Below are 15,078 nucleotides of genomic sequence, written 5' to 3' on the forward strand. Positions count from 1 at the left end.
TAGCATTCCCACGTGTAATTCTTCTGTTAATAAGGTTGATTAGACCAGACTAGACAAATCTTTAGTAGTTATTAATTAATCAGTAGTACTTTTAATAAAATCATACGAAAATGAAACAGATATTCGGGTTTAAAGTAAAAACCCTACTCCATCAGAAACACCTTAGGAAGGCACCAGGATCACGAGGTGCTCCCACCTAATGGCAACCCCTAAAGAGACCGAAACCCCTAGAGACATCACATTCTCTGTCTACGGCTGCCAGATGGGAAGGGCCGCGGCTAGCCTCCAACCAAGATAGCCACACACAGAACGGGCCCCCATAGCTGTCAGTGAATAATCTCCTGACATGCAGGAAAAGCCGAACGGTCAACCCAACCCGATCCGATCCTTAGTGGCGTCGAACTGATTGAGCTGAAGTAATATTTCATGCCGGGAGCGTGGCAGGGCTGAGGGTGTGGCCGAGTGAGGCCGGGCCACGAGAAACACCCAAGATGGTGTCACTCTGCGTCCCAGCCCACGCCTAGCCAGTAACCTGGCAACCACCTCCCAGAACACAGAGGGCAGCCGTCCTCTGGACCCAGTCAGCGACCAATTCGGTGCATCACCCGATAGAGTGCTCTTAAAGCTGAGCAGGGCGGGCAGCCCGAACCGGACTGAGACAAGGAACGGGTTGGATGGACATCACTGCCGGAGACTGGGTTCTGGCTGTGGGCGGACTCAGGAGGCACAGACGGAAGGCTTGGAGCGCAGTTACCAGAGGAGAGAGATGTGTTCCCCGCCACGTAGACAATACAAAGGAGTGGACCGAGGTCACGGATTAGCGGCCTCGCCCTTTAGCAAAGAGTGGGCAGGACTGTGATGGGCGAGAAGCCGGGGCCTTCAGTAAGATGTGTGGACCAGGAAATGAAATACTAGTATTTGTAAAGCGCACAGCTACCTCCAAAGTGGTGTTGCGGTGCTGGGGGTCCTCGGGAAGATTAAGCAAGCTATTGCCCAGAGTCACATGGTGCAGGGCTAACCTGCCGCCGGCACCGGGGATCAAACCGTGAACCCCGTAGTCCGAGGTCAGGCACCCTGAGGGCCTGCCACATTTAACGTGCCTACGGGCTGCACCTGAGAGTGGCTGGGTCTGAGGCAACAGTGCCTTTGGGAAGCGGAATCCAGAAAGGAAGCTGCAACTGAGCAAGGACCGGATCAGCCACTGTCCGTTCCTGTGACCCACGATAGGGCCCCACCGAAATGGTGAGAAACAAGGGCCACCAGCCTGGGCAATCCAACCACATTTGACAAATACACCGTCACAATGGTGGCAGCTGGTGACACTGGGGGAAATGTGACAGACACAGTGGCGGGAAGTGGCACTGGTTCCCCACCGAACCATCCCTGTAGGAAATCCTAGCAGCCATAAAGGATCGTCGGGGCACAATCACACTCAAACTGGATGCTGTCACAGTGGACGTTAATCTGCTGCAGGCAGACTTTCAAAAACATAGCGGAAAAGGTTGCCACGGCGGAAACGTAAATATGGGGCCTACTGTCCAAAATAAAGTGGCTGGAAGAACAAGTTGCCAAACTCACTAAACAAAACACCAACATCACAGCCAGCTTGGAGGACCAGGAGGGCCGGGCCAGGTATAATTACCATCAGTGTGGTCTGGGGTCCCAGAAGGAGCGGAGGGACAGTTCACAGACCTTTTTCTCAAAAACCTCATCCTGAAGATCCTCATCTTAAGAGAATTTCCAACTACATCTCCAAAGAGAGGGCACATTGGGTGTTAGGTCCTCCGCTGCACCCTGGAACCTTGCCACGAACCAGAATAGTTAGGGTGTTCAACTACAGGGATCAAGACCCATGGAGACCTTTACTATGAAAACTCGGTCATCCGGACTTTACCCTCCAGGTACAACACTTGAGGCAGGAATTTGACTCGGTCAAGAGGGCTCCCAGAGACTTGAATACTAAATACATGATGCTGTACCCCGCCAAACTCCGAGTCATAGCAGAGGACAAGGCACTACACTTTATGTCCTCAAAGGAGGCGTGGGACTGATTGGAGGGCTAGAGGGTTGCTGGGCGTAGAAGAGGCCCCGGGCGTGACACCCCTCCCAGAGGCAACAATCCTAGGTCACAAAACCCTGCAAGTACAGAGAATCCAGCCTCCAGGAAACTTGCCTCTGACAAGTGATGGGCACTCACTGCAATTCTACTGCACTGGTAACACTGTTCAATTTTGTGTCAGGTGGGAGTGGAAGACCTCCTAAGGGGGGTCCCCTGATATCAGGCTCATAATGGATGGCTAAAGTTGGGGACATTCATTTGATAGCATAGAATGCACTCTCAAGGCCCTGCGGGCACAATGACCCTTAACCAGTCAACTTTCAGGGGACTGCGAAACATACTGTTTTACTCGCTGCTCAGTTCCCATTGGCAGCTGTAGTGCTCCCTCATAGTTGCATTCACAAGTTTGGGTGACAGGCCCTCTGTAGGTTGGAAAAAGGGTATTTAATGAGGTTGTTTCACTTAGTTAAGTTACTGAAACCTTTTGCTCATTGCAATAACATGTTGACAACTGTGTGGTTTGCATATGGTAAGGAAACTCATACACTGGGGTAGGTACATGCTATATGACTGCACTAATGTTGGTGCAAAGGCCTAAGAACCTACACATGTGGGCATGGAACATGAATGGTCTGGGCAACAAAATCAAACAAACTCTGGTGCTATATTATGTGAGAAGGCACTCCCCGGATTTTGTGTTGTTGCAGGAGACGCACATCCGGGGAATCCACTACAAGGCCTTTGATCGCTTTGGCTATAAGTTGTTGGCCCATGCTGGTTATTCCATGGACTTGAGAGGCGTTGGCATACTGGTAAAAAAGACAATACCCTTTACTCTAGTTCATACATGGTAGGATGCCCAGGGCTGCTATGTGGCACTCTCTAGCACCTGGGAGAGCCGTACTCTGAATCTCTGCTCGCTTTATGTGCTGCTCAGGCTGCATGCCTCAGTCCTTACAAAAATGAGCGCCCTACTTCTGGAAATGCTCATTGGTGTTCTGCTGCTGGGAGGAGACATGAATGCAGTTATGGACCCTGAGGTCGATAGATTGAGCACTGCACAGGGGTGGTTAGACAGGGAGGCTCTTCCAGCATTCATGTCTACGATGGGTATGATAGACCTGTGGAGAGCACACAACCTCCAACTGAAACAGTACTCTTAGTACTCAGCCCCGTATGGCTCATTTTCACACCTAGACAACCTTTTCACTCATCATGCACAGGAAGGGGAATTTAGGGAGGGTTTGACTTTTGATGATTCCACATTCCCTAGAATAGACCCCTGGTACTTGTGAGATAGGGAGGTTAAGGAGAAGTTAAATACCGCAGCAGAATTCTATTTTAAGGGAAACCAGAGCACAGTGGCATCAGCTTGCGCTCTCTGGGAGGCATTTAAGCGGTTATCCAGAGTCAAGCCCAACCCTGATTGGAGGTTAAAAAAAAGCACATTGCAGTGGAGTGTGAGGCCAGAGAAAAGGACTTTTTGACCCTGGAGGCTACGGTCGTGGCAGAGGGTGGGACGGATCTCTGCCATAGGCTCCTCCTACATCAACATGACCTGTTGATCCTAGTGGAGAATGCAGCTCGTTCACATGCACTAGTCACACAGCGCTGCCTGTATGATATTGGAGATAAGGCCTCCGAGCTATTGGCCTGACTAGGAAAGCGGGATAGAAATCGCTCTTGGGTGGTGGGTGTTCTCGACAGGGAGGGAATCCTAGAAACCTATTACGCAGCGATTGCCAACACATTTGCTTCTTATTATGAGGATCTGTAGACACCCAAGACTGGTGCAGACAGTGAAGAAGTTTTACCAGATTTCCCCCTTCAGACATTGATAAGTGAGGCAGTGGAAGCTTTGGAAGCAGAATTAATGGAGGATGAACTTGCCACGGCTCTCCTGCAGTCAGATAAGCAGTGGCGATTGGTGACTTTTCCAAACGGTGGGGCGTATCCAGCAAGCAAACTTGACTGAAAATACAGACTGAAGATCCAGCCAAACTAATTTGACTAGCATTTTTTCATTTGTGACGATGCAAAAGAACTTCAGAAGTACAAAGTAAACAGAAACATCTGAGATACTCTGATTTTCAAAAGTTTTCGCTTTCTTTCTAGTTCACAAATAGTCATAAAGCTCTCTGCCTGTCGAACGTTTTGTTCAAATATTCTTGTTGTACATTTCAGATGTCTTTAATATTTGATAGAATACAGTATTTCAAGTACCAAAATATCAGGGTTGTGTGGGCACTGCTAATTACAACCAGAAAACAAACTTTTCTTGTCTAAAACTCCCTGACCATGATCGCCCAACCCTCTAAGGAATACATTATCTGAGCCAAGAAGCTAGTGATTTAAACCATAAAGAGCACTGTGACTGTCAAACCTTTCTGACGGGGTAGGGATTCTAAAAAACCTGTGGGGTTGGAGAAGAATCAGTTATGTGGCAGGACTATGTGTAAAGTCAGGGTCGGAGACAGGAATGTGATTAAATGTGTTTATTAGTTAAACACGGCAACAGCAGAGAAACGCCTCCGCTCTCTCCTCGACACTACATCCACGTCCAACACTCTAGAACATGCATTCACATGTAGGAGTGTAGCGAGGACAATAAGAGGAGCGCGAGACAAGTACAAAGCAATAAATCAAATCATAACATAACACTATGCTCCCCACTGCAGGGACCGTTTAGACGCCCCAGATCATCAGCTGATTTCACTGAGGCTCAAAAAGACTAACCTGAATAACTGTGCCCCAGGCTAGATGTCTTAAATGGGGTAGGGACAATTCAGTGTTCTAAAGTTTGCCTTAAAACCCAGCAGTTGAAGTGGATAAACAAGCATTGGTAAAGCCACATGGTCTCACCCACAAGAGCTTTTTTTTTTTGACATATTGTACAGCAGCACAGTTGAAATTCTAAAAAAGCACTGTGATGTGGTAGCACTCCATCATAGTCCTTTTTTTGTATAACTCTCATGCATAACGCACAGCAGCCACTCTGCTGTCCATGCCTAACAAACATTGACAACACTGATAGCTGTCCTTAAAAGCATTTCAGCCATGTTGTACAGCAGCAAGGCTACTGAAAGTAAAGAAAAGTGCTATAATGCGGTCTGCACTGTCTACGGCACAGCACTTTTTTTTCACCTTTGTTAGATCTGGGGGTCTCTAGTTGGCAGGGCTAGGTAGCACTGTCCAAATAGGGACCCTTGCTTCTAGTCAGGGTAAGGGGGATACACTCTTTAGATATCCCTGCTCACCCCCTTGGTAGCTTGGCACGAGCAGACAGGCTTATCAAAGGCAATGTATAAAGTATTTGTACCAACACTCACAGTAACATAGTGAAAACACCACATATGGACTCCACACCAGTGTAGATAAATAAAGTACTTTTATATACACTACACAAGACCAAAACGACAAAAATCCAACATACATAGTTCAAGAATATGGTTTCAAAAAGAGTTCTTAGCGACAAAATCATTCACCTTAGCGTCAATTTAAGCCAACTGTACCTGGTGATGCGATAAAAGTTCTTAGCGGCGCTCAGGCGTCGAAAAACAAGCAATCAGTCCTGAGACCCTGGGGAGGCGAGGCGACAACCCTGCTGCATGCAGCGGGCGTGGGCGACGAATCCGGTCTGTATGGGGAGTGAGGCGATGCTTGTATGGATTCCAAGGCGTAGCTTTTCCGGTAGAAATGTACTCGCTAAGGCACGATGCGACAAAATTCGGCCGGCTAACGAGCGGGGCAACAATTTCACCAGCGATGATCTGGGTTGGCTCTGCGACGATATTCGCAACGATAAAATTCGGCACGCTAACGAGCGGTGCGGTGATTTTGGCTGGCTCTGCGACGATGGTCGCAGCGATAAAATTCTGCACGCTAACAAGCGGTGCGATGATCTTGGCTGGCTCTGCGACGATCTCACCCAGCGGCGGCAGGCTCTGTGACGAAGTTCGCAGCGATAAAATTCTGCCCGCTAACGAGCGGAGCGGGGATCTGGGCTGGCTCTGCGACGATGTTCGCAGCGATAAAATTCGACCCGCAACAAGCGGGGTGACGATTTCACCAGCGATGATCCGGCTCAGCGGCAGCAGGCTCTGCGAAGATGTTCGCAGCGATAAAATTCTGCCCGCTAACAAGCGGAGCGACGGAAATTTTCTCGCTAAGCCGGCTGTGCGTGAAAAAGTGTAGATCCTTTGCTTCTTTCTTCTTGGTCAGCTTCCCAACAGCAGGCACAACTTCCAGAGGCCCCACAATTGGATCAAGCACTCTAGGAAGAGCAGAACTCACTCAGCAGAGTTCAGGGGGAAGCTGGGGGTGAAGTCCTTTTGTTCCTGGGACTTATTAACATGAGGCCAGCTCTTCTCAGGCCCATGGAGATCTCTTCAAGCAAGGGGACACCGCCACAGCAAAGTCCTTCCCCTCTCCTTGGCAACAAAGCAACTGCAGGTCAGCCCACAAACACACAGCACGACAGTCCTTCCTCTTCAGTCTTCCAGCTTTCTCCTTGGCAGAGGTTCCTTCATGATTCCAGGATGATCTAATTTTCTGTAGTCTGGGTCCCAATACTTATACCCCAAATTCCTTTGTCCTCTGCAGGCAGAGGGGCCTTGGCCTAGTCAGAACCAGTTTTGGCCAGCCCTGGAGCACTCTATTTACTTGGTTTCTTCTTTCCTTTGAGAGAGAGGGGCAGGGTCGTCAGCCGCCCAGCAGGGGGTGGAGCCAGCATGGTGAAAGGCAGGCACAGCCCTATTCAGGCCCAGGTGCTAATCCTCCCACCCATCTACAGAGGAATTTCCCTATTCAGCCCTGGGCTGACTCATCCAGCCTCTGGGAGCCACCCCTGTCCCTGTCACTCACAAACCAGACAGTCAATTCACAAACAGGCCAAGGCACACAGAAAGGGCAGAAAAGGAAAACAGCCACCTTCTAAAAAGTGCTGTTTTCACACACAGGATTTAAAAACCATCCTTCCTAAAAGATGGGTTATTAAATTCTGAATTCAGGGATACCAGACTCTAGCTTTCTATCTTGCTCCTATGGGAAGATATACAGGTAAACATTATACTCAGCATTCCCCATTATAGCTTATGGGCAAGATATCCTTTCAATAGTGAAAAGCGAAAATGGCTGTAATTCACTACCAGAGCATGTCACCTACACCAATACATGCTCTACCTTTCACATACACTGCACCCTGCCCAGGGGGGTACCGAGGGCCTTCCATAGGGGTGTCCAATGTGTACAGAAAGGGAAGGGTTAGGCCTGGCCAGTGTGGAAACTGGTCAGGTCAGCATGGCAGTTAGCAACTGCACCCAGGCACTGCAGTGGTAGGCCTGTGACACCATTTTAGGGCTACTCATGTGGGTGGCACAATCAGTGCTGCAGGCCCACTAGTAGCATTTGAATCACCAGCCCTGGCACACTCAGTGCACTTTACTAGGGGCTGACAGGTGAAACAAATATGTCAATCATGGATAACCAATTACAATAACAATTTACCTGGGGAGCACTTGCACTTTGACACTGATCAGCAAAGTGCCCAAAGCATCTAAACCAGCAAAAACGAAATCCAGCATAGCGTCAAAAATACAGGAGGTAGAGGCAAAAAGTCAGGGGAAACCACGCCAAAGATGCCAGGTCTAACAACCTTTTTTTTTTCAAAAGGCATTCCTCTCAATGAATAGTTGCTGAAGAATAGTTTAGTGCTCAGATAAAACAAGCAATTTCAACATTCATCTTCATAATAATACACAATCCGATTTTCTCAAGTTTTTGTGTTACACGAAAATAACACCCCAGAACTCAGCTAGTAGTAACGCATTTTCGGTGAAGAATACATCTTTGTCACCATTTAGCCTCAAATGTCTCAATGAATTAAAGCTGTATACTGGCTCCTGATCCGTGCAGCCTTTAGATTTGCTAATTAAAGTCACATATTTACATTTCTTTCTGGTACCTGGCATACTCTCAGATTGAATCTACCATAGTTTGAAAGCACAGGATTCCCTCCCTGCCCCTATCAGCCAGAGGAACTCCATTTTCGATCTTAACAGTTCAGGAATGTTTTTTTTTAAATTCAAATTAGGGGAAAGACGTAAGAGAAGTTTTTCAAGTCTTCCTAGCCTTTGAGCTGTCACGCATGATAACGTGTCGCATTCCTAATTCCTAGCTCCCAAATATGTCGCATTTAAAAAAGTGTGATACATTCATTCAGTCTTGAATTTTTTTAACAAAACATGTCCTATTTAATCCTAGTAAACATTTCTTCCAATTTTTTTATTGTTGGCATTGCAGTGCTTTACATGAGCGACGTCATATTTTGCATGGCAGGTTCATTTTTCATTTAATGGCTCATGAACATTAAGTGATTTGCACAAAAAACACAGGACCTTGAGACAACGCTGGAAGTTTAAAATAGTTCCCTAGTTCCAGAGGCGGCCGCTCTGGCAGTGACTCCCATTTAACACAACAGCGCTAAAGGAATGCTGCGAGACGGAGTTATTTCAAGAGCAACCCTGAGAGCTAACAATGTTATGAATGTATTTATTGGCACTTTAATTATTCCACGAGTGGCACTCTTGATAATTGTTTTATGGCCAAATTGCAATGTTGGCTGAAAAGATAATTCAGTATGGCTTTCATTGTTTATTTGTCTTTTGGTTCCGTTTCTTTCTTTTTCTTTTTTTTCTCTCGCCTGCCTGGTGGCCCCAGCACTGTCTGGGTGATAATCTGCAGTCTGTTTGCTTTTTCACCCTCTGCGTTCGAGTTCCTGGCTGCCTGCAAATCTGAGTGACTAGGTATTGGCAGTATGGACAATCCTGCCAGGATGGGTAGGGCAAACTGTTCTCTGCCTTACGTACACTTCAAAGGGCTGCCACCAGCACACTCACAAAGGAACTTCATGTAAGACTTAAATCACCCTTGACCACTTGGAGCCTGGGCAGGGGAAGGAAGGAAGCTTCAGGAAAAAGATGAGGCACCAGGTATTAATATAGAACCCTTATACTAGTTCTCGTCGAGCAGTGCTGAATCGGCGTCGAAGGGCGGTTCACCGATCGGCTCAAAGTCGCTTGTACGTCAACATCGAGAGCTAAAACAGCTTTGGAAGATCTTTGCACAATGCACATCAATATGGAGGACAGAAATTAATCACAGCCCTAGCGCTCTGCACTGACACATCTTTTCCGCCCACATGGATAATTTGCATATTAGGGGTCTATGCCAGGTCCAAGAAAAACAGAGTCACATCACGATTTAGAGACCTGGGATTGATAGTTGCAAAGCGCTTAATTACAAAAAGGTGGAAACATGCGGACCCCCCAGAGACAATAAGCTGGAAAAGATCACTCACTATATGGGCGCAGGCGGAAAGTACAACATTGCACAGAGAGGAAATGGCGGGGCTCCGCAAATACCCTATTGCGGAATACTGGGACACATTACTCACAGCCTTCAAAAATGAAGGAAGTGGGGAAGGCGATGACGTCCAGCTGGCCGATACGCAACTTGAATACTAGGGGTCCCAAGCCCCAGAGGATATGGTATTCGTGGATAGATTGGCTAACTATTATGTAACCACTGCATAGCCAATGACTGATATGGGAGGCCCCCTACCCCTGACTACCCACTTACACAAAAATGACCCTTAGCATCCACATGGGTCTGAGTTCCACCTTGGCGAGCCACCATGTTGTAATGTACAGGATGCACGGTTCCACACTCAGTCATGCAATGTTTATTCTATTTGTTTTTCGATGGCAGTTTCCTTATTATGTTGTTAGATGTTGTAGATTAGATAAAGTATGTGTTATTGGCGCATTTTCTTTTATCCTCATCTCTTTTTCTCTTGCGCAATCCCTTTATTGAAATGCTGAAACAACCATGCATTAATATCTTCTACGTCAGCTAATGCCATGCACGCTGGGCACTAATGGATAGGTTGCAACTGGATGTCCTAGCATATGGCGTTGGCGATTGTATATGAAGATTAGAAACTGCAGGGTAGTAGTATGGGCAGGAAATAACACAACGATTCATAGGTAACTGCCTTTTGGAAACACATGTATGCGCCACTGTATGTTATAAATATTCTTCTGTAACACAAAAGTTGATATAATCAGTATTATTATTGTGATGATTTGTATATGTTTGGACTATGCTTCAGGTATTTTATTTTGTATTGTCATGCAATGTAAGAAAAGGAAAAATAAGAACAGATGAGGCACCAGGCATTAATATAGAACCCTTATACTAGTTGTCGTCGAGCAGTGCTGAACCGGTGTCGAAGGGCGATTCACCGATCGGCACAAAGTCGCTTGTATGTCAACATCGAGACCAATAAAGATATTTAAACCAAAAAATTAAGTTTTAGTTAAAAAACAATTTCTTCAAGCCCAAATTAGATTAGCCTGGACCCCCATTCTGTATACCAAGAGCGTCAGTTGTAAATTTATCGCTCTGGCTCTTCAACTGACGTGGCTTGATGACGACAGTGATCACCGACAAAGCCGCTCAATGACAGCGGTCTGCATGGCTCGACGATGAGAGCAATACTACCACCAAAGCTGCTCAATGAGGGCCAGTTCTTCAGTTCACTCCTGAAGCTGCGGAGGATACTCAGGTGACTGACTTGTACTCACGGACTGCCCTACTGCTTGAGTTCCATTCATCTGGATTGGTGTCTGATTTCTTTTGTGTTGTGTTTTCACTTAAATACTGGTTATGTATTGCATAAATGCTTTACACATTGTCTCTAAGTTGAGCCTGACTGTGTTTCTGCCAGGATATCAGAGGGTTCAGCACAGGTTAATTTAGTGACTTTTTATGGTTCATCCTGACTAAGATTGTGGTCATTGCATGAGAATGGTTTTACCCCCGAGCCCATAATCCACTTTCTCAGTTTGCGGCCCTGCCCCTCGTTATCCTATTACTGGCCAGCGCTGATTTCATAACTTGCAAATACAACAGAAACGTATAAACGTAGAGGGCCTAGACACACAGTCTACAATATTCCACTCCCACATCTAAATCCATTGTGGAAAAACAAGCAACTACATTTTTTTACTTTCAACATTTTCTTTTCTGTCCCCCCCCTCCCAGAATCATGGCTAAAACTCAGTGTGACCCGGGGAGAGAGGAGGAGCAGAAGGCGTCGCCCAGGAGGGATGGAGTCCGGTGCACCCATAACCAAGCAACGCACCGGTAGTCCGACATCCTGGACCTAGAGCAGAACCTGCTGGCCATGCTAGGTGTTGAGGTCGTGGGGCTTGGTGAGTACTAGCTAATTATAATTATTATTGTATGTTCTATGTTATTACTGCTGCTCACATGCAGGTAAGTTACATTTAAAAATCTTATATGATGTGACCGTTATTCTAGATAGGTGCTTGGCGCTACCTAATCGCACTTGTTTGCAACTTTGCACTCTCTTTGGCTGATTATGTAAGAGAACTTAAGTTAGGTAATGCATTGCAGACTAGAGAGATTCCTTTTCTTTGTCCTGTCACTAAGATAGTGGTAGTTAGTTAGGAGTTACTTAATCTTAGTTGGTAATTTAGCGGCCTGTCTGATGCGTCCTCTCACATGATTTCAGTCCTTGACTCGTCCTTAATAATTTTAGCAGAACTTTTTGTAGTTCGTGTATTGAGTGAATAGCAACCAACCAATTTGGTGTATACATATATGCATGTGTCCATCTATTTATTTAAGAAGACTAAATGCAGACTTAGTGAATTGGCCCGTCAAAGGGGGTTGAGAATGATGATTGCAAATGAGATCAGAATTCAGAACTTAGAAGCAAATATAATTCCTTCCAAAGTCTTTGGAATAGGTGTGCTAGGTAAGTTTAGGATTCAGGAATCGTAATCGAACTGTGGAATAATAAAGATAGGATGGTCCACAGCAGCGATACTAGTCTATTACTAGTCGATCTGATTTAAGAAAGGTCAATGTTATTGCAATTGCGCTTCCTGTCAAAAAATATTTTTGGAGCGATTATTTATTATTTATTTAACACCAATAATTTTTTGTCTCTTTAATTATATCTTACATGATCAGCATTCAGAGGCAAGAAGACTGGGTCTTCCCAGGCGGGTGCGGGGGATGGAGGCGTATCCCAGCAGGAACAGCGCTCCTCTGCAGATGGCTCTTCTGGGCCCAGTAAGTCCTCATGTTGTTAATAATTATTAATATATATTTCCCTAACTTTTACTGCTCCTTATTTTTTACAACTATTATTTCCGTTTCCTAATTTTATTTTTTCCCGAATCCTCTTCGATCTATCGGTTTCATAATTCTTGTTATCCCTGCACTACCTACCAACTTAGTTATTTATATATTTCTAGTGTCTGTTTTTTTTTTTACATCAAATCAAACTGCCTCTGCTCTGACTCTTATAGTTTTTCTGTAGCTTTCTTTCTTCTGATTTTTCAGTCAGATTTCCCTGTCCCCTTATATATTTTATGGACTGCCTGTAAGACTCAAAGAACCCATTGGTCCTTACAAGTACTAGTATTAGAAGCACTACTACTCTGCTGTGCAGATTGCATTCCCAAGTAAGGTATTCTACGCATATTTGGTGAGATAATGGATTTCTTTTCTTTTACTTTCTCATGATCAATAAGTAAATGATGGTCATGCTCACATTGGGCACCCCAAAGTTGTGTATTTTACTTTTTCTCGTTTAGGACTAGTACTATTTTTATTAGCAGCAGTTGATGGTGAACAACTGATTACCAGGCACCATGGCTGGAAGGAAGTATGAGAAGAAGGACGGCACCATTATATTTTCCAGCCAAGAGACCTCATGTCCGATTGTCCGCTCAGTTGGCCACTCTTTTTCTTTTCAAAAACTCATCAATAGCTCAAGCCACTGAATCCAGTCCTTTGGGTTGTCCTCTTATTGAGAGGCTTTTCAAAAATTGCCACCAACTAGTGCCCAACCGGATATTTTATTATTTGTGATAGGACATACTGTCTACTCTACTCTAGTTCCTGAATTGTAGTGATGTGTGTGGTGTATTTAGTGTATTATCTTACTAGTGAAAAAATAAATAGGGGGAGGCATATAAGGCATCTAAAAATTGCGAAATTGCGAAATGTTTTTCTAGGCGTTCCGACCACCAGTGCTGGGGCCAGCGGTGAAGGGGACGCCAGCCAGGAGGGAGCTGATGCCGCAGCTGCGGGGGGTGACCCAGCAGCAGTGGTGGGCGGTGGTAAGGCATATTCCTTACTTATTGACAAACTTACACTCACTGCAAGGGTGTACACTGTACTGTTGAGACTAAGTCGTAAACAGTTGAACACGACACGAAGACACCCTTATTTACTTAGCATTAGTGGGAGTAGAGTAAATAATGGCCTAGTCTTCTATCACTCAGCAGAGAAAGTTTTATGAAGAAGACTACCTTGATGGGTTGATGGAAAAGGGAAGGAAGGATGGAAGGAGGAAGTACAGGTGACGTAATATATGACTGGCAGAGAAGGTTGCGTGGGGGAATGAAAGGGGCCTGGAATGCATATAGGTGGCTGATAGGATGCATGGGTGGTTGAAGGATGGGTGAAAGGTAAAAAAAGTATGCCTGCCTGGGTGGGTGAAACTGTATGGGTGAAATGAATCCTCCGGGGGGTTTGATGGGTGAAAGTCAAAGGCAAGCATGCAAGGATGCATGGGTAGTTAAATGACAAATGTATGTTGTTGGTGAAAGCGGTTTGTTGAGAATGATAGCCCTATTTGGATGGATGGATGCCTGGATGGTATCATAGGTGAAGACTGGATGAAGAGAATGTAAAAGTAAATGTACCCATGCCAGAGTAGCAAAGCCAAGGGTGAAGAATAAAAATAATGCTATAAGAGCAATGCAATGATACATGGAAAAATCCATGGCAAGAAGAATAAACAAGGACTGGTTTTTTTTCAAGGTTTTTGATTCAAAGATTTGAGGTTGTATTTCAGAATAATTCTTGACTCACAGTAGTTTGCAAGCACAACATATATATTGTGTATGTATGTACCCACCCATCATCAATCGCCTCCCTCCGACTCCGAGGCCCACTCCCACTCCAAGTCCCTACCCATGTCATTTCGACCGTGTCAGCCATGGGTGGCCTATCGGCTTCATGGTTACAAATTACAAGCAAACTATAGTAGTAACTTACGTCAGACTCATCATGTGACGTTGTGCCGTATTAGATCATCATTCCTATTAGTAATCACAGCATCTGCCCTGTTGTAGTAGTCAGGGTGGAAGTGAAATTGAGCATTTGCCATTAATTTAGCTGAGTATGGCCTTAATAGAAAAATAAATAATTGTGTGGCAGACAGTAGTAAAGTAACGTGAGTCTGCGACACGAGTATATCTGTCTAGGGTGCAAGCTGACTGAGTTGGCATGCCTACAAGATTAATTTAGCTAAACTATAATCAGGTCAAAATCTGAGGAGCCGAGGAAGTGAGGATACAACAAATGTTATGTACTTCTACTGCTACTGTGCCACTATAATTTTATGTGTAATATTTTGTTTTACTGTTTTGCTAAGAGTATTGGTTACAATTGCATATTTTCTTTCTTGATATAGCTACTCCTTCCCAACCTAACAGGCAGAAGTTAGCAGCCAGGACCTGGCAACGGAAGCTTGAGAACATCAGGATGCATATCGGTGGCTGGTGGCTCTGGCGGAGGAGGAGGCAGCAGCTGCAGCCTCCAATGCCCCAGGCCGCAGTCAGGCCCCCCAAGTGCCTCCAGTCATTTGCCGCAATTTTAACACTGCTGCCAACCTCTGTTGTTCCTGCTAAAACATTTCAGCACTGCATGCTCCTCTGGATGGCATGCCTAGAGGCCAGGATTGAGAAGAGCCTACACATCCTAGAGCACAAGATCCGGTAAGCCCTCTGCTAGACCTCAGTCTTCTTGACTCTTGCCCCTTTCTTATTCTTTTTTTGATGGGAGGGACTTGTTGGGGAGAGGGTGGTAATGTAGGAGTTGGGGAAAACGTGGGTGTTTTGTTCTTTTCTTTA

Source organism: Triturus cristatus, chromosome 3_1, assembly GCF_964204655.1.
Source record: "Triturus cristatus chromosome 3_1, aTriCri1.1, whole genome shotgun sequence".
Taxonomy (NCBI): Eukaryota; Metazoa; Chordata; class Amphibia; order Caudata; family Salamandridae; genus Triturus; species Triturus cristatus.